Source organism: Ranitomeya variabilis, chromosome 5 (genome assembly GCF_051348905.1).
Source record: "Ranitomeya variabilis isolate aRanVar5 chromosome 5, aRanVar5.hap1, whole genome shotgun sequence".
Taxonomy (NCBI): domain Eukaryota; kingdom Metazoa; phylum Chordata; class Amphibia; order Anura; family Dendrobatidae; genus Ranitomeya; species Ranitomeya variabilis.
Genome location: NC_135236.1, coordinates 243138469 through 243163947, shown reverse-complemented (window position 1 = coordinate 243163947; position 25479 = coordinate 243138469).

Sequence of the window (25479 nt, the reverse complement as noted above, 5' to 3'; positions counted from 1 at the left end):
GGATGTTTGGATGTCTTGGTTTAATCTCTGCCTCTCTCTCTGTTTCTCTGTCATCCTGAACACAGGCAGACCCTCCTTTTTATAGGTCACAACTGTTCATTTAGGTATTCCACCACAGGCTTGGGGGAAGGTTGTTGGGGTCCATCCCTCACTGCTGGAGTGTTCAAACAGCATGCATTTGTTGTCCTTCATATTGCAGAGCACGAATGGGTCATCAACATATTGACAACCATTGTGCCTTTGTCTCAAAAAGATAGTAGAACAATAGTAGGACTGCAATACTAGGACATATACAATAGCTAATTAGCAGCCAGCCAACAGATGACAGCCATTTAACATTAAATAAATGACAATAAGTGTCAACAGACTCAACAGTCATTCTCACATGAACTCTCACTCATGTTCCTGGGCCTACTGGAATAATAGTCGTCTCGATAATTAAGATACAATTCTGTGTCTTCACAGGGTATTCCTATACTTTTCTCTGTGACTCCCATTGCTTACAATAGAGAAGTAGTAGGTTACACATACATGTCATCTGTGTAACAAAATCAGTAATAACCTGTTCATTCTCTAAACTAGTTACAATCCAAACCACAGCCAGTGTGACTAATGCTACGATGTTAGCATAGTATGGAAAACCACATTAAATTTGTGTTATAAATGTGCTCAGCGCTTTAACAGTTGACCATTAGTGATGAGCGAACGTGCTCAGAAAAGGAGTTATCTACAGTGGGTATGGAAAGTATTCAGAACCCTTTAAATTTTCCACTCTTGGCTTCATTGCAGCCATTTGGTAAATTCAAAAAAGTTCATTTTTTTTTTCTCATCAATATACACTCTTCACCCCATCTTGACTGAAAAAACAGAAATGTAGTAATTTTTGCAAATTTATTAAAAAAGAAAAACTGAAATATCACATGGTCATAAGTATTCAGACCCTTTGGTCAGCATTGAGTAAAAGCATACTTTTGAGCTAATACAGCCATGAGTCGTCTTGTAAATGATCCAACAAGTTTTTCACACCTGGATTTGAGGATCCAAGAGTAAGGGGAAGATGAGGAGGAGGACCAGCAAAAGATACATTGAAGGAGCGGTCAGAGAGATAGGAGGAGAATCTTGAGGCTGATGGAGCGGAACATAGTGAGGAAGAGCTAAAGATCTACAGTGTCCAATGCTGCAGAGAGATCCAAGAGAATTCACAGGGAGCAGTGACCATTAAATTTAGCTGGTAGTAGATCATTAGAGACTTTAGTAAGGGCAGTTTCAGAAGCGTGTAAGGAGCGGAAACCAGATTGTAGAGGGTCGAGAAGAGAGTTATCTGAGAGATGGCAGATAAGACGGGAATGGACCAGGAGTTTAGAGATGAAGGGAAGATTAGAGACAGGTCTATAGTTAGCGGCACAATTTTGGTCGAGGAATATTTTTTAAAGTAATGGATGTATGATGACATGCTTAAATGAGGAGGGAAAGCTACCAGAAGAGAGAGAGAGAGGTTGAATATTTTTGTTAGGTGTGTGGTAACAGCAGGGGAAATGGACTGGAGGAGATGTGACGGAATGGGGTCACTGGTGCAAGTGGTCGGGCGAAAAGATGCAAGGAGCCTGATTACTTGTTATTCTGTGACTAGTTCAAAGTCCGAGAGTAAGCTAGATGCAGTGGGGGAGGGAGGAGAGTTCATGGTATGAAGGGATTGGGAGATAATTTCCTGTCGGATATGGTCAGTTTTTTCTTTGAAATAATTGTCCAGATCGTCAACGTGGAGATCCATGGTTGGGGCCTGCACTCTTGGGTTGAGTAGGGAATGAAACGTGTCAAAGAGAGGTTTTGGGTTATTGGACAGCGAAGTGATGAGGGTGTTGAAATAGGTTTGTTTGGAGAGGAGAAGGACAGTGTTGTATGTTTTAAGCATAACCTTATAATGGATGAAATCTTCGAGTAGATTGGATTTTCTCCACAGATGTTCAGCGCACCTGGAGCACTGCTGTAGGAAACGTGTTTGCAGCGTGTGCCAGGGTTGTCGCCATCTGTGCTGTGTTGTTCTATGTATAGGAGGTGCTGCGTCATCCATGGCATGTTGATTGTTTCATTATAATGCTTCGGTGCAGAATCAGGAAATGAAAGGGAGGAGATAGAGGCCAATGATAACTGCAAGTTCTTCATAAGTTTCTGAGTGTTAATGGTCTGTATATTTATATATGTGTGGAAAGTAGTGGTTACCAGAGTGGGATGGCAGTTCGTGATAGAGAATGAAAGAAGGTTGTGGTCAGAGAGCGGGAAAGGGGAGTTTGTGAACACATCTACTGAGCAAAGCCGGGAGAAGACCAAGTCGAGGGAGTTTCCATCTTCATGCATTGGAGAGTTAGTAAGCTGCGAGAGGCCAAAAGAGGAGGTTAGAGATAAAAGGTGGGTAGCAGATGGGGAGAGGGGAAAAGCAATGGAGATGTTGAAATCACCCATGATGAGAGTGGGGATGTCACAGGAGAGAGTGTGAAAGCCAGGTAGGAAAGTGATCCAGGAACTGATGGGAGGGCCCGGAAGATGATACACCACTGCCACTTGCATGTAGAATGGGATGTAGAGTCTGACAGCATGGACCTCGAAAGAAAAGAAGACAAGTGAGGGTACTTGAGGGATAACCTTAAAGGTACATTTGGGTGATAGGAGCAGATCAACACCTCCTCCTGGTCTATTGTCCGCTCTTGGGGTATGAAAAAAGTGTAGTCCACCATATGAGAGAGCACCAGCAGCGGTGGTGTCTGACTGCTTAAGTGTCTTACCTGTCTCCTGCCCTGTCTAACTGCCATGGTATAACTGCCGGTACTTTGATAAAATGTACTTATATAAGAAAGCTACAAATTCCAATATAATGTACTAAAAATAAAATAAAGTTCTTATGTAAAAAAAAACGTAAACAAAAAAATTAAACATTTATCATTGCTGTACCTGGAACAACTTGAGCTATAACTGTCCCATTGTTTAAACTATACAATAAAAAGCGTGGAAAAAAGACTGACATAAAAAAATTGAATAAAATTATCAAAAAGTTGTATACAGAAAAAATGGTATAGCTGAAAACGTCTGTTTGTCCAGCAATAACAGAGTCTAATACTAGTCTGTTGGCAGAAAAATATAAAAAGGTTATAGCTATCAAAATATGATGGTGCTAAAACAAATTATTAATGCAAATAATAGTTTTTCGTATGCAAACATAGCAAAGTATAAGAAAAAAATTTATGAAAACTTTGTGTTTCGGCACAAAACAAACCCCACACAGTTCTTTTGGTTGACAATTAAATCAATTATTGCTCTCAAATACATTTATGGGGGGAAAAAAACATTTTTGTATGCAAAAATAGCAAAATATAATAGACTATTTAACCTTAGAAATGCTGTAATCATGTACTCGAAGAATAAAGTTTTTATCACTTTAATTGCATGGTGAATGGTTCAAAATAATGTTAAAAAAAGACAATTCCTGAATTGTTGTTTATTTTTTGCTTCCCAAAAAACAGTATAAAAGGTGAAGTTACGGTGGCTCAAAGATGCTGGAATACCAATATTGCTCCTAAAAAACAATGCAGAAAATCCTTGCTCCCAAATCCAAATACCCCCCCCCCCATCTCCGAGCCCCACAAAGTGTCCAAATCTCAGTGCTAATATCAACATGTATGACATTGATGTAGAGAGGGGAGTCCACTTAAAGGGGTCCTCAGGGAGTTAGTGACTCATCCTTTGGATAGATATTTTATGATATCAGTTGGGGGTCCAACACCCGGAACATTCACCTGAAAACCCATAAAACACAACTTCCCCATACAATGCTTAGTGGCCGCAGCTACTAAGTGCTTTTTCTCCCATCGAAGTGACTATACTGCAGTACTCGGTAGTGGTCATTAGGCAATACATGGTGCTGCTGTGTTCCATTCATACTGGTTGCTAGGGATTCCCCACATGTAGTCAAGCTGGCTAATAGCTGTAAATCATTCAGCTGCCGCAATGAAATCTAAATCTCCAAACAGTCATAAATACTCAGAGGTCACCCGAGCATGTTCAGGAAAACCCGAGCAACGAGTACACTCGCTCATCACTAGTGAACTTCAAAACATGTAGATGAATAAACCGCATTTCTGGATTTCTCCTTCCATTTCAATCATTATTTACTAGCAGCGCAAAATTAACCCATTCACTCCAATGTCTTACGTTTTCCACGTTGTGGGTCTGCATCAGCTTTGAGCCTTTACAGTGGTTGTGTTCATACAACTATACCAGGTGAGCACCTTTACCCACAATCTTCACATTTTACCTGGATAAGACCTTATTGCGCTTATTGTCCTTCCAGCTTTTTACCATTTTCCAGAGGATATTAATAACAAGTGGCAGGAAAAGTTATATGTTAGCTTAGAGGGGTTGCCCATTATTTGACTAGTTAAAAAAAAAACTTCTAGCAATGTGTACTGTGCAACAATAACAAATAGCATATGCTTACCGATCCTCAACACTCCTCTGGCACCGATTCAACTTGCACTTACAAGACAGTGTTAAAATTATTGAAATTAATTAAAGATGGTAAATATGTGCTTCATACAACAATACATTCTCATAGTGGCCAAGGTATATTAGGATTCCTAAAACTGAGCGCTGACATTGAGGTAATACAACAAGATATCAGTATATTGAGGAAGTTACTAACATATTTTCTTTTATGGAGGACTGGGAAGTCACGGGACTTCTAAATGGTTTACATTGTCAGTTATGGTGATTGTAAAGTAAATGACTTTATCTTCTTATAGTGATCATTTGGTCATGCTCTTTGAATAGTCTGGAACATGTCCATATTTCATAGCTGCCGGTACTTTGATAAAATGTACTTATATTAAATGTGCATAAATGTTAACCCCTGCATAAATGCCTCCCCAGGCTATGTCTCAATATATAGGAGGCTAGCTCTAAGATCTCTCACAATATTACCTCGTTAGCAATCAATCAAACTAAGTTGAGGCAGAAGGATACAATACTGTAAATGTAGTGAACAGATAAACAAGTGTCCAGGCCTACATGGATCATAAACCACTTTGAAAAAAGTTACTTGACCTCACAGCATAAAGGGACAAGCAGAGTAAGTTGAAATAGTTATATACCATAACATAAGCTTGCTAAGATGGCTAGCAGTGGCTGGATACATGCAGGATTCAGTTGCAATAGATTGAATGAGTTAAATACCATAACATAAGCTTGCTAAGATGGCTGGCAGTGGCTGGATACATGCAGAATTCAGTTGCGATAGATTGAATGAGTTAAATACCATAACATAAGCTTGCTAAGATGGCTAGCAGTGGCTGGATACATGCAGAATTCAGTTGCGATAGATTGAATGAGTTAAATACCATAACATAAGCTTGCTAAGATGGCTGGCAGTGGCTGGATACATGCAGAATTCAGTTGCGATAGATTGAATGAGTTAAATACCATAACATAAGCTTGCTAAGATGGCTAGCAGTGGCTGGATACATGCAGAATTCAGTTGCGATAGATTGAATGAGTTAAATACCAGAACATAAGCTTGCTAAGTTGGCTAGCAGTGGCTGGATACATGTAGGATTCAGTTGAAATACAGGGTGTTCCATTTATATGGATACACCTAAATAAAATGGAAATGGTTGGTGATATCAACTTCCTGTTTGTGGCACATTAGTATATGGGAGGGGGGAACTTGTCAAGATGGGTGGTGACCATGGCGGCCATTTTGAAGTTGGCCATTTTGGATCCAACTTTATTTTTTTCAAATGGAAGAGGGTCATGTGACACATCAAACTGATTGAGAATTTCACAAGAAAAACAAGCAATGGTGTGCTTGGTTTTAACATAACTTTATTCTTTCAGGAGTTATTTACAAGTTTATGACCACTTAAAAAATGTGTTCAAAGTGATGCCCATTGTGTTGGATTGTCAATGCAACCCTCTTCTCCCACTCTTGACGCACTATTTAACCCCTTTATTGAACACTATAACAAAATAAATAAGAGGTAAAAAAACAATGCTTTTTCATCACTCCACCGAACAAAAAGTGGAATAAAAGGCGAACAAAAAAGGAATATAAATAAAGATGGTACATCTCAAAATGTCATCTTGTCCCGCAAAAAACAGAGCTGTATGGTGGTTTATGAGTGGAAAAATAAAAAAATTATAGCTCTCAGAATAAAGTGATGCAAACATAATTATTTTTTTCTATAAAATAGTTTTCATTGTGTAAAAGCAACAAAACATGACAAAATGATATAAATGATTTATTGTACTGACCAGAAGAATAAAGCTGCTGTTAGGGCTGGCAGAACGCACCAAATAAATATAAAGATAGTAATAAGGTGCGTTCGCAGCCCGGGGTCCACCATGCAGAGATGGAACCTGCTGCTAGGTAATGGCGGCACTATATGGCGGTACTATGCCAGATAAACACGGGTTCCGTCACCCGGTATGAACTGATGCGAATTCTGTTGCTTCATAGAGTCGCAGGGAAACAAAGCAAACGCTGTGCCCTGTTAGCAGTCACAGGGAGCAGCAGATGGACGCTCGTGGGATCCCTGAAATTCACCCCCACTATGCTGGTGCTTGATCTCGCTCTGACCCTCAGTGGCTTTTGAGCCCGTGCCTGAGGATGCCCTGAGTCAGATGCTGAGATCAAGCAGGAGTTCCCACCCTACACTGACTGGTTGTCAGGACTAACTAAAGATTTACCGCACAGAGTGTGTACAGCGCTGCTCTGGCGGACGCCACTAACCACTCTAACTAGGGCTAGGAAAGCGCATTAATTGCGCACGGCACCACACTGGCTCTTGCTGCTAGTTTGATGCAGTAAGGATGGTGCTCTTGTGTTACAGATGGCGCTAGGTAGCTCCACCATTCGCGAGCAGTCAACAACAGTAGGAATGGGTATGATTTAGGAACATTCACCAGAACAGGCATACATCAACACACACACGATAATAGGTTTATACTAGCGCATGGCCGTGTGGCCATGCGAACCTTTTATAGTTGTAGCTCTCCGGGACCTTCCTAGTGGTCCAATAGGAGCTGCCACAGGACCTGAGCATGTGACCTCCGACCTTCAATGAGAGGTCGTTCCTTTGGCGTGCTCAGAAGAAGAAAAGCAGGACTTAGTCCCAGGAGTGCCTGCTCGCTGCTGATCAGTGCTGGTTACAATGACTGAGCCGGGAAGGGCAGCAGTAACCAAACGCACAGTATCTGCCTGAGCCAGACACTTGGACCAATGTCTCTGCTGAGTAGGCTCCACTGCAGCTGGAGGAGAATGGAAGTCTGCAGCAGAAGTGGTGCGAGATTCCCCCTGTACAGCGGTGGGAACTCGACACCTAACAGCTGCCTTATCAATTTTACCAGATGCAAAACTGCATAAAAAACTAAATAAATATCGGGTTGCTAGTTTTTGTTCATTCTGAATCCCAAAAATCTAAATAGAAAGAGAAAAAATTGTTGTGTTAAAAAATGGTAACAATAAAATCATCAATTCGATCTGCAAAACACATGCCCTCAAATGACTCTGTCAGCAAAAAAATATGGAAAATTTATAGCTCTCATGATATGACAATGCAAAAATTAGTTTTTACAAAAGAAGCATCTTTTAGTGTGTGTTAGCAGTCAAACATAATAATCTGATATAAACCTGGTATCACTGTAATCACACTGATCCAAAAATAAAGTTGTGAAATCAGTTTTACCGCATGAGCGTAAAAAATAAATATGACCTATTCTTCACCTGCTGTTGATTTCTTAATTCTGGCTCAAAAAGATCACAGTAAACCTCAGCTCACATTTATCCTGCTCTCTACGCTTCACCCTTACAGGGTTTCCATGTAAATCTCTGAAATATGTGATTCAGATGGAACCCATGGCGGAAGATTTCCTATAATGAAGCAGATGGAGGCATTGTGGGCACAGTCTAGTCTATGATCCAGTGGTGTCCATTAGGGTTGAGCGACTTTTACTTTTTTGGGGTCGAGTCGGGTTTTGCGAAACCCGACTTTGTTAAAAGTCGAGTCGAGTGAAATCGGCCGATTATCGCGAAAAGTCGGGGATCGACCGAAACACGAAACCCAATGCAAGTCAATGGGGAAGCATAGTCAGCAGTGAGTGGAGGCCAGGAAAACACCTACAGTGCCCATTTTAATGGCAAAAACATCCATTCTTGTTACTGAAGCTTGTCAATCTTAATTTACTTTATAATAATAGTTAGGCATTGGAAATTGGGGGTCATTTGGCGAAAGTTGTGGGGGGTAGGGCTGCTTCAAGTTTTTAGTGGGCCCAGGAAACTTGAACTACGTCACGGCGGTGGAGCAGGGAGAGGTAAGTATTTCAACTTTGCAAGTGCTGTGATCCTGAGCAAGCAGGGGGGGCCCACTCGTTCGCATTGGCACTGGCACAGGGCCCCTCACAGTACGGCGGTGTGTTTGCACGGCGGGGGCGCCTCCCACCGGCAGCGACACTTTTGCATACTATGAGAGGCCCTGTGCCAGTGACGTCGCCAACGAGTATGCCCCCCCACCTGATGAAGGAACCTGCACTTTCATCTGCACCTTCCTCTTTGTCCCCGTGTAAGGTGGTATAGTATGCGGGAAGGGGAACCTGACTTTCAGCACAGTCAGATTCTGGCTGTGTAGTGTAAGGGGAATGTAGTGGTCTGGGTCAATGTACCACAAGACTCATCTAGCACTGGCTGGGCAATGGGCAGGATGAAGAGGTAACACAGTTAGTAGGCCCAAATAATAAAGTGGGCTAAATGCAGTTCAAATGTGGTAACAGGACTAACCAGGCGGCATTGCTTTGTTCAGTGGAGGACAACTGTAATGAGAGGCTGACACAGTGAGTAGGCCCAAATAAGTAACTAGGCTAAATGCAGTTCAAAATTGGTAACAGGACTAACCAGGCGGCATTGCTTTGTTCAGTGGAGGACAACTGTAATGAGAGGCTGACACAGTGAGTAGGCCCAAATAAGTAACTAGGCTAAATGCAGTTCAAAATTGGTAACAGGACTAAACAGGCGGCATTGCTTTGTTCAGTGGAGGACAACTGTAATGAGAGGCTGACACAGTGAGTAGGCCCAAATAAGTAACTAGGCTAAATGCAGTTCAAAATTGGTAACAGGACTAACCAGGTGGCATTGCTTTGTTTAGTGGAGGACAACTGTAATGAGAGGCTGACACAGTGAGTAGGCCCAAATAAGTAACTAGGCTAAATGCAGTTCAAAATTGGTAACAGGACTAAACAGGCGGCATTGCTTTGTTCAGTGGAGGACAACTGTAATGAGAGGCTGACACCGTGAGTAGGCCCAAATAAGTAACTAGGCTAAATGCAGTTCTAAATTGGTAACAGTAGGAAACAGGCGGCACTGCTTTGTTCAGTGGAGGAGAACACCAAGCAGCGGCAGACACCGTTACTAGGCCCCAAACAAACTAGTAGGCCAACTGCAGTGTTACATTAACAACTACCTAATGAGAGCCTGAAGGTTGAAGCTCAAGAAAACCAAACAGGAGGAAACCCAGGAGCGGCACACACCATTAGAAGGCCCCAACCAAAGTAGTAGGGCAACTGCAGTGTTATATAAACAACTACTTAATGAGAGCCTGAAGGTAGAAGCTCAGACAAGTAAACTTGGAGGAGAACACCAAGGAGGAGGAGAACACCAAGGAGCGGCAGACACCATTAGTAGGCCCCAACCAAAGTAGTAACGCAACTGCAGTGTTATATAAACAACTACTTAATGAGAGCCTGAAGGTTGAAGCTCAGACAAGTAAACCTGGAGGAGAGCACCGAGGAGGAGGAGAACACCAAGGAGCGTCAGACACCGTTAGTAGGCCCCAACCAAAGTAGTAGGGCAACTGCAGTGTTATATAAACAATTACTTAATGAGAGCCTGAAGGTTGAAGCTCAGACAAGTAAACCTGGAGGAGAACACCAAGGAGGAGGAGAACACCAAGGAGCGGCAGACACTGTTACTAGGCCCCAACCAAAGTAGTAGGGCAACTGCAGTGTTATATAAACAACTACTTAATGAGAGCCTGAAGGTTGAAGCCCAGACAAGTAAACCTGGAGGAGAACATCAAGGAGGAGGAGAACACCAAGGAGCGGCAGACACCGTTACTAGGCCCCAACCAAAGTAGTAGGGCAACTGCAGTGTTATATAAACAACTACTTAATGAGAGCCTGAAGGTTGAAGCTCAGACAAGTAAACCTGGATGAGAACACCAAGGAGGAGGAGAACACCAAGGAGCGGCAGACACCGTTACTAGGCCCCAACCAAAGTAGTAGGGCAAAAGCAGTGTTATATAAACAACTACTTAATGAGAGCCTGAAGGTTGAAGCTCAGCTTTTTCAGTGGAGGACAGCGTGACTGAGTGGCGCAGACAGACAAAGGTAGTATGTGTTAAATTAAAAAGTTGGCTCTATGCAGTTTTAAATTGGTTACAGGGGTACACAGGCAGCATTGGTGTGGTCAGCGGAGGACAATTGGAAGGAGGGACCGCAGACAGACTTCCTAGACCTAAAATAATAAAAGCAGGCTCTATACAGCTTAAATTAGGCTACAGGGGTACACAGGCATCATTGGTGTGGTCAGCGGAGGACAATTGGAAGGAGGGACCGCAGACAGACTTCCTAGGCCCAAAATAACAAAGGTGGCTCTATGCAGCTTCCATTATGTGGCAGGGGTACACAGGCAGCAATGGTGTGATCAGCGGAGGACAATTGGAAGGAGGGACCGCAGACAGACTTCCTAGGCCTAAAATAACAAAGGTGGCTCTATGCAGCTTCCATTATGTGGCAGGGGTACACAGGCAGCATTGGTGTGGTCAGCGGAGGACAATTGGAAGGAGGGACCGCAGACAGACTTCCTAGGCCTAAAATAATAAAAGCAGGCTCTATGCAGTTTAAATTAGGCTGCAGGGGTACACAGGCAGCATTGGTGTGGTCAGCGGAGGACAATTGGAAGGAGGGACTGCAGACAAACTTCCTAGGCCTAAAATAACAAAGGTGGCTCTATGCAGCTTCCATTATGTGGCAGGGGTACACAGGCAGCATTGGTGTGGTCAGCGGAGGACAATTGGAAGGAGGGACCACAGACAGACTTCCTAGGCCTAAAATAATAAAAGCAGGCTCTATGCAGTTTAAATTAGGCTACAGGGGTACACAGGCAGCATTGGTGTGGTCAGCGGAGGACAATTAGAAGGAGGGACCGCAGACAGACTTCCTAGGCCTAAAATAACAAAGGTGGCTCTATGCAGCTTCCATTATGTGGCAGGGGTACACAGGCAGCATTGGTGTGGTCAGCAGAGGACAATTGGAAGGAGGGACCGCAGACAGACTTCCTAGGCCTAAAATAACAAAGGTGGCTCTATGCAGCTTCCATTATGTGGCAGGGGTACACAGGCAGCATTGGTGTGGTCAGCGGAGGACAATTGGAAGGAGGGACCGCAGACAGACTTCCTAGACCTAAAATAATAAAAGCAGGCTCTATGCAGTTTAAATTAGGCTACAGGGGTACACATGCAGCATTGGTGTGTTCAGCGGAGGACAATTGGAAGGAGGGACCGCAGACAGACTTCCTAGACCTAAAATAATAAAAGCAGGCTCTGTGCAGTTTAAATTAGGCTACAGGGGTACACATGCAGCATTGGTGTGTTCAGCGGGGGACAATTGGAAGAAGGGACCACAGACAGACTTCCTAGGCCTAAAATAATAAAAGCAGGCTCTATGCAGTTTAAATTAGGCGGCAGGGGTACACAGGCAGCATTGGTGTGGTCAGCGGAGGACAATTGGATGGAGGGACCGCAGACAGACTTCCTATGCCTAAAATAATAAAAGCAGGCTCTATGCAGTTTAAATTAGGCTACAGGGGTACACAGGCAGCATTGGTGTGGTCAGCGGAGGACAATTGGAAGGAGGGACTGCAGACAGACTTCCTAGGCCTAAAATAATAAAAGCAGGCTCTATGCAGTTTAAATTAGGCTACAGGGGTACACAGGCAGCATTGGTGTGGTCAGCGGAGGACAATTGGAAGGAGGGACCGCAGACAGACTTCCTAGGCCTAAAATAACAAAGGTGGCTCTATGCAGATTCCATTATGTGGCAGGGGTACACAGGCAGCATTGGTGTCATCAGCAGAGGACAATTGAAAGGAGGGACCGCAGACAGACTTCCCAGGCCTAAAATAACAAAGGTGACTCTATGCAGCTTCCATTATGTGGCAGGGGTACATAGGCAGCATTGGTGTGGTCAGCGGAGGACAATTGGAAGGAGGGACTGCAGACAGACTTCCTAGGCCTAAAATAATTAAAGCAGGCTCTAAGCAGTTTAAATTAGGCTACAGGGGTACACAGGCAGCATTGGTGTGGTCAGCGAAGGACAATTGGAAGGAGGGACCGCAGACAGACTTCCTAGGCCTAAAATAACAAAGGTGGCTCTATGCAGCTTCTATTATGTGGCAGGGGTACACAGGCAGCATTGGTGTGGTCAGCGGAGGACAATTCAAAGGAGGGACCGCAGACAGATTTCCTAGGCCTAAAATAATAAAAGCATGCTCTATGCAGTTTAAATTAGGCTACAGGGGTACACAGGCAGCATTGGTGTGGTCAGCGGAGGACAATTGGAAGGAGGGACCGCAGACAGACTTCCTAGGCCTAAAATAATAAAAGCAGGCTCTACGCAGTTTAAATTAGGCTACAGGGGTACACAGGCAGCATTGGTGTGGTCAGCGGAGGACAATTGGAAGGAGTGTCTGACACAGTAAGTACTCCCAAAAACTAAATAGATGTTAATGTCTCACAAAAAAACACAAAACAAACAAAAAAAAAAGGTGGCATACTTAGGTACAGGGGTGGGCTCCTATGCTGACTTTCAGACATTGTAATTTGGCGCAAAGTATTTACTGGTGTAAATGTAGGACAGGGTCCCTGACTATTTTAGCTAGCATCATACATGTCAACAAATTGTTATTGTCAGTGCCAGGCATTGAAGGATTTCAGCGCATAGACTAAACAGTGGTGGAGCAGTGAGAGATAATTTTGCAAGTGGTAGAGCACTGTTTGAGCTGGGGGGGACACTCTCTCATGGCCGGCGGTGCAAGCCCAGGGCCCCTCATGTTACAACGGTGTGTCTGACGGGTGCGCGCCACCACCGCCAGAGACACTTCATTGTACTATGAGGGACCCAGTGCCAGTGCCGTCGGGCACACCCACCTCTTCAGACAAACGGCACTCTGATGGGTGCTTGAGCCAAGTGGCGAGACCACGGCCCCGTGGGGGGAGTTAGGCCATTTAGGCTACGTTCACATTTGCGTTGTGCGCCGCAGCGCCGGCGACGCAACGCACAACGCAAATGTAAACGCATGCACAACGCAGCATTTTGTGACGCATGCATCCTTTTTTTGCTTGATTTTGGACGCACAAAAAATGCAACTTGCTGCGTCCTGTGCGCCCTGACGCGTGCGCCGCAGTGACGCATGCGTCACAAAACACAAGTGCAACGCATGTCCATGCGCCCCCATGTTAAATATTAAATATAGGGGCGCATGATGCATGCGTCGCCGCAGCGGCGCCCGACGCTGCGTCGCACAACGCTAATGTGAACGTAGCCTTAGGGAGGTGTAAACATGTCGTATGCTGGACAAACAGCAGCTGCAAATTAAGAGATTGGAACAGTCAGTAAAACCAGTCCCAAAGCAAGACCTTTTAACAGGAAAGCTAGGTGTTAGCCAGGAAAGGTGGGGCAAAATAATTAGAAATCCATGAGTGGTTCATTTTAATGAAGGTTAGATCGTCAACATTTTGGGTAGCCAGACGAGTCCTTTTTTTGGTCAGTATTGAACCAGCAGCACTAAATACTCTTTCTGATAGCACACTAGCTGCTGGGCAAGCAAGCTTCTGCACTGCATATTCGGCCAATTCAGGCCAGGTGTCTATTTTGGATGCCCAGTAATCAAAGGGGAATGACGGTTGATGGAGAACATCGATAATGGAGGAAAAATAGTTAGTAACCATACTGGACAAATGTTGTCTCCTGTCACTTTGAATTGATGCTGCAGTACCTGTCGTGTCTGCGGTCATTGCGAAATCACTCCACAACCTGGTCAGAAAACCCCTCTGTCCAACGCCACTTCTGATTTGTGCACCTCTAACACCTCTGCCCTGTTGCCCCCTGCAGCTCGTGTGAGAACCATCACCGGCGCTGTGTGCTGGGAATGCCTGAATCAAACGTTCTACAAGAGTTGCTTGTTTGGTTGCCAATATTTGTTCAAGGTTCTCATGTGGCATGATATTTTGCAATTTGCCTTTATAGCGAGGATCAAGGAGGCAGGCCAACCAGTAATCGTCATTGGTCATCATTTTTATAATGCGTGGGTCCCTTTTGAGGATACGCAAGGCATAATCCGCCATGTGGGCCAATGTTCCAGTTGTCAAATCAGTGCATATGCTGGGTTGAGGAGCACTTTCGGGCAAATCAACGTCACTTGTCTCCCTCAAAAACCCTGAACCCGGCCTTGCACCGCCAGCAGTTTCTATTGCCCCCTGAGAAGCTTCCTCATCCAAAACATACTCATCCCCATCATCCTCCTCGTCCTTCTCCTCTTCGCTCGCCACCTCGTCCTGTAGACTTCCCTGAGCAGACAATGGCTGACTGTAATCAAGGCTTCCCTCGTCCTCGGCTGCAGACGCCTGCTCCTTTATGTGCGTCAAACTTTGCATCAGCAGACGCATTAGGGGGATGCTCATGCTTATTATGGCATTGTCTGCACTAACCAGCGGTGTGCATTCCTCAAAACACTGAAGGTCTTGACACAGGTCTTGGAGCTTCGACCACTGCACAGCAGACAACTCCATGTCTGCCATCCAACTGCCTGCCCGTGTATGTGTATCCTCCCACAAATACATAACAGCACGCCTCTGATCGCACAGTCTATGAAGCATGTGCAGTGTGGAGTTCCACCTTGTTGCAACATTGATGATTAGGTGATACTGGGGAAGGTTCAAAGACCGCTGATGGTTCTGCATACGGCTGGAGTGTACGGGCGAACGGTGGATGTGCGAGCAAAGTCTGCGCACTTTCAGAAGCAGGCCGGGTAACCCTGGATAACTTTTCAGGAAGCACTGCACCACCAGGTTTAAGGTGTGAGCCAGGCAAGGAATGTGTTTCAGTTGTGAAAGGGCTATGGCAGCCTTAAAATTCCTTCCGTTATCACTCACTACCTTGCCTGCCTCAAGATGTACAGTGCCCAGCCATGACTGAGTTTCTTGCTGCAAGAACTCGGACAGAACTTCCGTGGTGTGTCTGTTATCGCCCAAACACTTCATTGCCAATACAGCCTGCTGACGCTTGCCACTAGCTGTTCCATAATTGGACACCTCGTGTGCAACAGTGGCAGCTGCGGATGGAGTGGTCGTGCGACTGCGGTCTGTGGATGAGCTCTCGCTTCTACTGGAGGAAGAGGAGGAGGAGGGGGGATGAACGCCTACATCCAACTGTTTCCTAGACCGTGGGCTAGGCAGAACTGTCCCAATAATGCTGTCCCCTGTGGACCCTGCATCCACCACATTAACCCAGTGTGCCGTGATGGAGGCATAACGCCCCTGGCCATGCCTACTGGTCCATGCATCTGTTGTCAGGTGCACCTTTCTACTGACAGATTGCCTGAGTGCATGGACAATGCAGTCTTTTACATGTCGGTGGAGGGCTGGGATGGTTTTCTCGAAAAGAAGTGTCGACTGGGTAGCTCGTAGCGTGGTACAGCATAGTCCATCAGGGCTTTGAAAGCTTTGCTTTCAACTAACCGGTAGGGCATCATCTCTAATGAGATTAGTCTAGCAATGTGAGCGTTCAAACCCTGTGTACGCAGATGCGAGGATGAGTACTTCCTTTTCCTAATGAGAGTCTCATGTAGGGTGAGCTGGACTGGAGAGCTGCATAGGGTGGAACTAGCGGGGGTGCCGGTGGACATGGCAGACTGAGAGAGGGTTGGTGATGGTATTCTTGCTGTTGCCCTACATACAGTGTTTCCTACCACGAACCTGGTGATTCCCTGACTGCTTTGGCCTTGCGACGAAAACTCCACATTTACTGCAGGTGGTGTGGTAAACGGTGGGCTTACAGTGAGGGAAGGGATGTCGCGTTGCTGACTTGCTTCATTGTGAGAGGGTGCTACAACGTTAAGGGACGTTTGGTAGTTAGTCCAGGCTTGCAAGTGCATGGTGGTTAAATGTCTACGCATGCAACTTGTATTTAGATTTTTAACATTCTGACCTCTGCTGAAGGTCCTTGAGCATTTCTTACAGATGACTTTGCACTGATCATTTGGATCTTGGTTAAAAAAAGGCCAGACTGCACTCTTCCTACTATCGGATACCTTTTCAGGCATTGCACACTGAGCAACTTTAACCGGATGGCCACGCTGTCCTACAACTGGTTTTGGTTTAGCCACACGTTTTTGGCCAGATACGGGCCTGCCAGATGGAACCTGTTGCGATGTTGATGCCTGCTGTGGCTCCTCCTCCTCCTCAGCTTCAGAGCTACTGCCGCCTGCACCCTGTTCCCCCAATGGCTGCCAATCGGGGTCAACAATTTGGTCATCTATGACCTCCTCTTCTATGTCCTGTGCACCTTCCTCTGGGTCACTGTGTAAGCCGGTGCTGTAGCGTTCGTGATGGGGCTCCATAGTCTCATCAGGGTCAGATTCTGGATCAGTACACTGCGAGGGCAATGTTCTGATCTGAGTCAAAGGAACAGCATATAATCTGGCTGTGGCTGTGCATCTGTGCACTCCATGTCCGATTCATCTTGTAATGGGCATGGCCTGTTATCAATTTCCCTTTCTAACCCAGGAACGGTATGTGTAAAGAGCTCCATGGAGTAACCCGTTGTGTCGCCTGACGCATCCTTCTCTGTTGTTCTGGTTGAAGAACACAAGGAAGCGACTTGTCCCTGACCGGGAACATCCACTGACGACGCGCTGCTTTTACCTTTTTTCACTTTCCGAAGAGGAGGCGAAAGAGCTAGAGGCAGAGTCAGCAAGGAAAGCCAAAACTTGTTCCTGCTGCTCCGGCTTTAAAAGCGGTTTTCCTACTCCCAGAAAAGGGAGCGTTCGAGGCCTTGTGTAGCCAGACGATGACGCTGGCTCAACAACTCGAGACTTAGGGGCTATATTGCTTTTCCCACGACCACCTGATGCTCCACGACCACCACCACTACCATCATTACCAGCTGGCAATGACTGCCCACGGCCACGACCTCTTCCACTAGACTTCTTCATTCTTGGAAAAATGTAACCAAACTAACAACCGTTATGTGGTCCTGTAAAACCAGGTAGAAGGTGTACGTAAACTTGTTGTGAATTTAAATCTCCCTTTTTTATGTGTTGGAGAATGCAGGAAAAAAACAGGCCCACTGTATTACACTACACAGTTTGATTGGCAGAAAGAGGCTGGCAGATATGCCACTAACAGGACTGATGCACGCAGATGCACACACTGGCAATAGAAATCTCCCTCTTTATGTGTGAGAGAATGCAGGAAAAAATCAGGCCCACTGTATTTCACTACACAGTTTGATTGGCAGAAAGAGGCTGGCAGATATGCCACTAACAGGACTGACACACGCAGATGCACACACTGGCAATAGAAATCTCCCTCTTTATGTGTGGGAGAATGCAGGGAAAAATCAGGCCCACTGTATTACACTACACAGTTTGATTGGCAGAAAGAGGCTGGCAGATATGCCACTAACAGGACTGAAGCACGCAGATGCACACACTGGCAATAGAAATCTCCCTCTTTATGTGTGGGAGAATGCAGGGAAAAATCAGGCCCACTGTATTACACTACACAGTTTGATTGGCAGAAAGAGGCTGGCAGATATGCCACTAATAGGACTGACGCACGCAGATGCACACACTGGCAATAGAAATCTCCCTCTTTTTTTATATGGGAGACAAGTGATTTAATCAGGCCCTCTATATCACAGTATAGTTTCTTTGGCACAAAATGACTGACAGATACCACAGACAGCTCTGGCACACATGCACAGATTTGGATAGATTATTCTCCCTTTATTTTAATTTTTTTTTTATATGGGAGACAAGTGATTTAATCAGGCCCACTGTATCACAGTATAGTTTCTGTGGCACAAAATGACTGACAGAAACCACAGACAGGACTGGCACAGATGCACAGATTTGGAAAGATGATTCTCCCTTTATTTTAATTTTTTTGTTTTGATATGGGGGACAAGTGATTTAATCAGGCCCACTGTTATACAGTAGGTTTTCTTAGTTACATAGTTATTAAGGTTGAAGGAAGACTGTAAGTCCATCTAGTTCAACCCATAGCCTAACCTAACATGCCCTAACATTTTCTGTGGCAGAAAATGAAAGACAGATGCCACAGACAGGCCTGGCAGTGAAGCAGATTTGCCAATCTTAATCTCCCACTTGTTTTATTTTTTTTCTGGGAGAATTGTGAAGAAATCAGGCACACTGTTATACAGTAGGTTTCTGTGGCAGAAAATTAAAGACAGATGCCACAGACAGGACTGGCAGTGATGCAGATTTGCCAATCTTAATCTCCCACTTGTTTTATTTTTTTTCTGGGAGAATTGTGAAGAAATCAGGCACACTGTTATACAGTAGGTTTTTTGTGGCAGAAAATGAAAGACAGATGCCACAGACAGGACTGGCAGTGATGCAGATTTGCCAATCTTAATCTCCCACTTGTTTTATTTTTTCCTGGGAGAATTGTGAAGAAATCAGGCACACTGTTATACAGTAGGTTTTCTGTGGCAGAAAATGAAAGACAGATGCCACAGACAGGACTGGCAGTGATGCAGATTTGCCAATCTTAATCTCCCAGTTGTTTTATTTTTTTCTGGGAGAATTGTGAAGAAATCAGGCACACTGTTATACAGTAGGTTTTCTGTGGCAGAAAATGAAAGACAGATGCCACAGACAGGACTGGCAGTGATGCAGATTTGCCAATCTTAATCTCCCACTTGTTTTATTTTTTTCTGGGAGAATTGTGAAGAAATCAGGCACACTGTTATACAGTAGGTTTTCTGTGGCAGAAAATGAAAGACAGATGCCACAGACAGGACTGGCAGTGATTCAGATTTGCCAATCTTAATCTCCCACTTGTTTTATTTTTTTCTGGGACAATTGTGAAGAAATCAGGTCCACTGTTATACAGTAGGTTTTCTGTGGCAGAAAATGAAAGACAGATGCCACAGACAGGACTGGCAGTGATGCAGATTTGCCAATCTTAATCTCCCACTTGTTTTATTTTTTTCTGGGAGAATTGTAAAGAAATCAGGCACACTTTTATACAGTAGGTTTTCTGTGGCAGAAAATGAAAGACAGATGCCACAGACAGGACTGGCACTGATGCAGATTTGCCAATTTTAATCTGCCCCTTTTTTTTTTACAGGGAGACTAGTGAATAAATCTGGGCCACTGTATTAGAGTATATTTTCTGTGGCAGAAAGTGGCTTTAAGAGATATAACAAAAAAAAAAAAGGGACTGTACTACAGTTACTATCTCCCTACCGTAATCTCAGAAAAGTATGGCAGGCAGCAATAAAAAGGACTGCTGCACACAAAAGTCAAAAGTGTGGACAAACAAACAAGATAGCTGTGCAGAAAGGAAGGAGCAACAGGATTTGTGCTTTGAAAAAAAGCAGTTGGTTTGCACAGCGGCGTACACACAGCAACGCAGCTATCAGGGAGCCTTATAAGCTACAGAGCTGTTGCACAGAAGTCTTGCCTCCACTGTCCCTGCAAAGAAAAGGTGGTACAATCCAAAAAAAACAAAAACGGAAGTCAAAGTCATATTAATCTTATAAACAAATAAGCTTTATTAAATATTTAAAAACAGAGAATCTGAAGGTTAAAAACTGAATTTCTAACAATGGAGATAACATATGCAAATAAACCGCACATGAATATGTTAAAGTATATATATAGGTGCATGGAATGCCTATTTTACTGATATTTGTCCCCTTTTGTGTTACTGATATTTTAGATATAGATATAAATTACTCACACATATGGAACTATCCCAACATTAAACAGCAGTGAACATTCTTATGGAGGTGCTGCGGTTGTACACACAGTATAAAGTGCATAGTGCATTATATCCAACTATTGCCACCACATGACCTCCACAGCAAGAGCACAACTGCCTATAAGGGGACCCTCTTATTAGCCAGCATACTTATTGGCCCCATACACATATACTACATATATAGGTATTAGGCAAGAGATAAATACATAATACTACTGTGTTACATAAACTGAATGTGCGGTCCTGAGCCCCAACGCGCGTTTCGCGTTAGCTTCCCCCGGACGAAGCTAACGCGAAACGCGCGTTGGGGCTCAGGACCGCACATTCAGGTTATGTAACGCAGTTATATTATGTATTTATCTCTTGCCTAATACCTATATATGTAGTATATGTGTATGGGGCCAATAAGTATGCTGGCTAATAAGAGGGTCCCCTTATAGGCAGTTGTGCTCTTGCTGTGGAGGTCATGTGGTGGCAATAGTTGGATATAATGCACTATGCACTTTATACTGTGTGTACAACCGCAGCACCTCCATAGGAATGTTCACTGCTGTTTAATGTTGGGATAGTTCCATATGTGTGAGTAATTTATATCTATATCTAAAATATCAGTAACACAAAAGGGGACAAATATCAGTAAAATAGGCGTTCCATGCACCTATATATACTTTAACATACACATATTCATGTGCGGTTTATTTGCATATGTTATCTCCATTGTTAGAAATTCAGTTTTTAACCTTCAGATTCTCTGTTTTTAAATATTTAATAAAGCTTATTTGTTTATAAGATTAATATGACTTTGACTTCCGTTTTTGTTTTTTTTGGATTGTGTTGACTTGATGGAAGTGTCATATATATAGGCCAGCAGCTCTATATATGAAAAAAAGAAAAGGTGGTGTTGGACAGTGGAAATCGCTACAGCACAAGCGGTTTGGGGGTTAATTTACCCTGCCTAACGCTATCCCTGCTTCTGAAGAAGCGGCAGCATCCTCTCCCTATGCTCAGATCAGCAGCAGTAAGATGGCGGTCGGCGGGAACGCCCCTTTATAGCCCATGTGACGCCGCAGAAAGCAAGCCAATCACTGCCATGCCCTTCTCTAAGATGGTGGGGACCAGGACCTATGTCATCACGCTGCCCACACTCTGCGTGCACCTTCATTGGCTAAGAAATGGCGCTTTAAGCGTCATTTGAAACGCGACTTTGGCGTGAAGATCGTGTACCACATGGCCGATCCCACACTGGGATCGGGTCGGGTTTCATGAAACCCGACTTTGCCAAAAGTCGGCGACTTATGAAAATGACCGATCCGTTTCGCTCAACCCTAGTGTCCATCTTTTTAGGCATGCTCAGAAGCGCAACCATATTTTTGTGCACTTCTGAAAAGAATGACAACTCTGAACAGACACCTGACTGAGTCAAGAGTAACTACCTGATTATAGTGAATAGATCCCTTGGGGATTTCATTTGAGTCTCATCATTTGAAGATTTAGATGGAAACTCCAATGTAAGTGCTCAGCGTATAGCGCAGAATAAATGTGTTCCAAAATAGTATGTAATGGTATGTAAAATATTCCCAACAAAATCTTCAAATCAGTTTTTTTTAAAAGCCAGTCTCCACTCAGTTCCATAATCTGTTAATAGAAATATAGGAGGCTTCCAAGTTACTGGTAGTACAAAGACTTTGGAAAATCAAAATGGCTCTTTGCCCCCCCAAAAGAAATGTTGCAAATTCTGTGTTCATAAATCCAAATACCCCCTTCCCTTCTTAGCTCCAATGTGCCTAAACCACTAATAGCATCCACATGTTTGGCATTTCTGTAGTGATGAGAGCCCGCCTAATTTATGGGTGTGTGTCTCCAGAAAGATGAGCGGGGCACTTCAACATACTGGGCACTACAATTTTCACACCATGGAGTTAAAATCATTAATACACCTGTAGATAAATACCCAAAGGGGTATAATTTCCAAAATGGGGTCACTTAGGGGCTCTGTATATGGAGTCAGCAAACTATTCTAGGAAAATCTGCGCTCCATGAGGAAAGTAGAGCTCCATCCCTCCTGAGTGTCGCCGTATGGCTAAGCAGTAGGGTTGAGCAAAACGGATAGGACAAATTCAAAAATCGCCGACTTTCGGCAAAGTCGGGATTCATGAAACCCGACCCGATCCTAGTGCGGGATCGGCCATGAGGTCGGCGATCATCGTGCCAAAGTCATTTTATGGCTCCCTGATAGCTGCATTGCTGTTTGCACCACTGCTGTGCAAACCAACTGGTTTTTTAAAAGCAAAAATCCTGTTGCTCCTTTCTGCATATCTGCTTATCTTGTTTATTTGTCCCCACTTTTGTGTGCAGCAGTCCTTTTTATTGCTGCCATACTTGTCCTGAGATCATTGTAGGGAGATTGAAATTGTACTACAGTGCTTGTATTTTTTCATATATCTTCCAGCCACTTGCTGCCACTCACATTGAGTTGTAAAATACACTGGACCTGAGTTTGGGTTCAGTCTCCCCCCCAAAAAAGTGAGATTCAAATTCTCACAAAGTGGATATACCTCAGTCCTCTTAGCTTGTTGTGTATCTTCCAGCCACTTGCTGCCACTCACATTGCGTTGTAAAATACTCTGGGCCTGAGTATGGGATCAGTCTCCCCCCAAAAAAAGTGAGATTTAAATTCTCACAAAGTGGATATACCTCAGTCCTCTTAGTTTGTCGTGTATCAGCCAGCCACTTGCTGCCACTCACATTGCATTGTAAAATACACTGGGCTTGAGTTTGGGTTCAGTCTCCCCCCAAAAAAAGTGAGATTCAAATTCTCACAAAGTGGATATACCTCACTCCTCTTAGTTTGTCGTGTATCAGCCAGCCACTTGCTGCCACTCACATTGCATTGTAAATTACACTGGGCCTGAGTTTGGGTTCAGTCTCCTCCCCAAAAAAATGAGATTCAAATTCTCACAAAGTGGGTATACCTCAGTCCTCTTCAGAAAGTTCCAAATATAAAAGCAGCGATTCGTCAGTGGATGCTCCCGGTCAGGAACAAGACGTTTCCTTGTGTCCTTCACCCAAACCAAAAGTGAAGGATGCGTCAGGCGACACTACAGGTTGCTCCATGGAGCTCTTTACACATACCGAGCCTGGGTTAGAAAGGGAAATTGTTAACTGCCCATTACAAGATGAATCGGACATGGAGTGCATTGATGCACAGCCACAGCTAGATTATTATGCTGTTCCATTGACTCAGATCACTACATTGCCCTAGCAGTGTACTGAGCCAGAATCTGACCCTGATGAGACTATGGTGCCCTGTCCCAAACACTGTAGCACCTTACATGATGACACAGAGGAAGGTGCATATGACATTGAAGAGGAGGTGATAGATGACCCAGTTGTTGACCCAGATTGGCAGCCATTGGGGGAAGAGGGTGCCGCTGCCAGTAGCTCAGATTTGGAGGAGGATAATCCACAGCAGCCATCTACATCGCAACAGCTGTCACCTGGCAGGCCCGTATCAGGCCAAAAACATGTGTCAAAACCAAAAACAGTTTTATGACAGCGTGGCCATCTGGTGAAAGTAGCACAGCATGCAATGCCTGAAAAGGTATTCGATGGTAGGAAGAGTGCAGTGTGGCAATTTTTTAACCAAGATCTGAATGATCAGTGCAAAGTTATCTGTAAGAAATACTCAAAGACCTTTAGCAGAGGGAAGAATCTTCAAAATTTAAATACAATGTGCATTCGTAGACATTTAACCAGCAAGCACTTGCAAGCCTGGACTAACTACCAAACGTCACGTACCGTTGGTACACCAGCTCAGAATGAAGGTAGTCAACAATGCTACATTGCTTCCCTCACTGTAAGCCCACCGGTTAGGATGCCACCAGCAGCAAATGTGGAGGTATCATCGCAAGGCCAAGGCAGTCAGGGAATCACAAGGTTATTGGTAGGAAACACTGTATGTAGGCCAACATCAAGAATACCATCACCAAACCTCTCTCAATCCGCCATGTCCACCACCACCACCACCGCTAGTTCCACCATATGCAGCTCTCCAGTCCAGCTCACCCTACAAGAGACTCTCGTTAGGAAAAGAAAGTACTCATCCTCTCATCCGCATACACAGGGTTTGAACGCCCACATTGCTAGACTAATCTCGTTAGAGATGATGCCCTACCGGTTGGTTGAAAGCGACGCTTTCAAAGACCTGATGGCCTATGCAGTACTACGCTAAGACCTACCCAGTCGGCACTTCTTTGCGAGAAAAGCCATCCCAGCCCTCCACCAGCATGTCAAAGACCGCATTGTCCATGCACTGATTCAATCAGTCAGTGGAAAGGTGCACCTCACAACAGATGCATGGACCAGTAGGTATGGCCAGGGATGTTACATGTCCATCATGGTGCACTGGGTTAATGTGGTGGATGAAGGGTCCACTGGGGACAGCCATAGTGGGACATTTCTGCCTAGCCCACGGTCTAGGAAACCATTGGCTGTAGGCGTTCGCCACCCCTCCTCCTCCATAAGCGAAAGCTCGTCCACAGAGCGCAGTTGCACAACCACTCCATCTGCAGCTGCCAGTGATGCACACGAGGTGTCCCATTATTGAACAGCTAGTGGTAAGCTGTTGTGATTCGGTTCGTGGGCTCCCCCGGTGGTCTCTTGTGGTACTGGTGTCCTGCAAGCTTTGCCTTCTCAGTTCACCTGTTCCTATCAGGATGTGGGAGTATCCTATTTAACCTTGCTCCTCAGTCATTCTAATGCTGGCCATCAATGTATCCAGAGTGATTCTGTTGTATGTTCCTGCTCCCAGTTTTCTGCTCAGCTAAGTTGGACACTTTAGTCCTTAAGTCTATTTTTGTATGTTTTGTCCAGTTTGCACTTATGTGAATCTCTGCAGCTGGAAGCTCTTGTTGGGCTGAAATTACCACTCCAGTGGCATGAGTTGTCACATGAGTTAAGGTAATTTCAGGATGGTGTTTTGAAGGGTTTTGCAGCTGACCGCGAAGTCCTCTGTTGTATCTTTCTGCTATTTAGTTAGCGGGCCTCTCTGTGCTAAATCTGCTTTCATACTACGTGTGTCTTTTCATCTGCTCTCACCGTTATTATATGTGGGGGGCTGCTATCTCCTGTGGGGACATTCTCTGGAGGCAAGCCAGGACTGTGTTTTCTTCTACCAGGGGTAGTTAGTTCTCCGGCTGGCGCGCGGCATCTAGAGACAACGCAGGAATGCCCCCTGGCTACTTCTAGTGTGGTGTGTAGGTTTAGCATCGCGGTCAGCTCTAGTTTCCATCACCCGAGAGCTTGTCCGTTTATTCTATGCTTCTGATGTTTCCTTGCCATTGGAAACCATAACAGTATGGCCAGCCCAAAT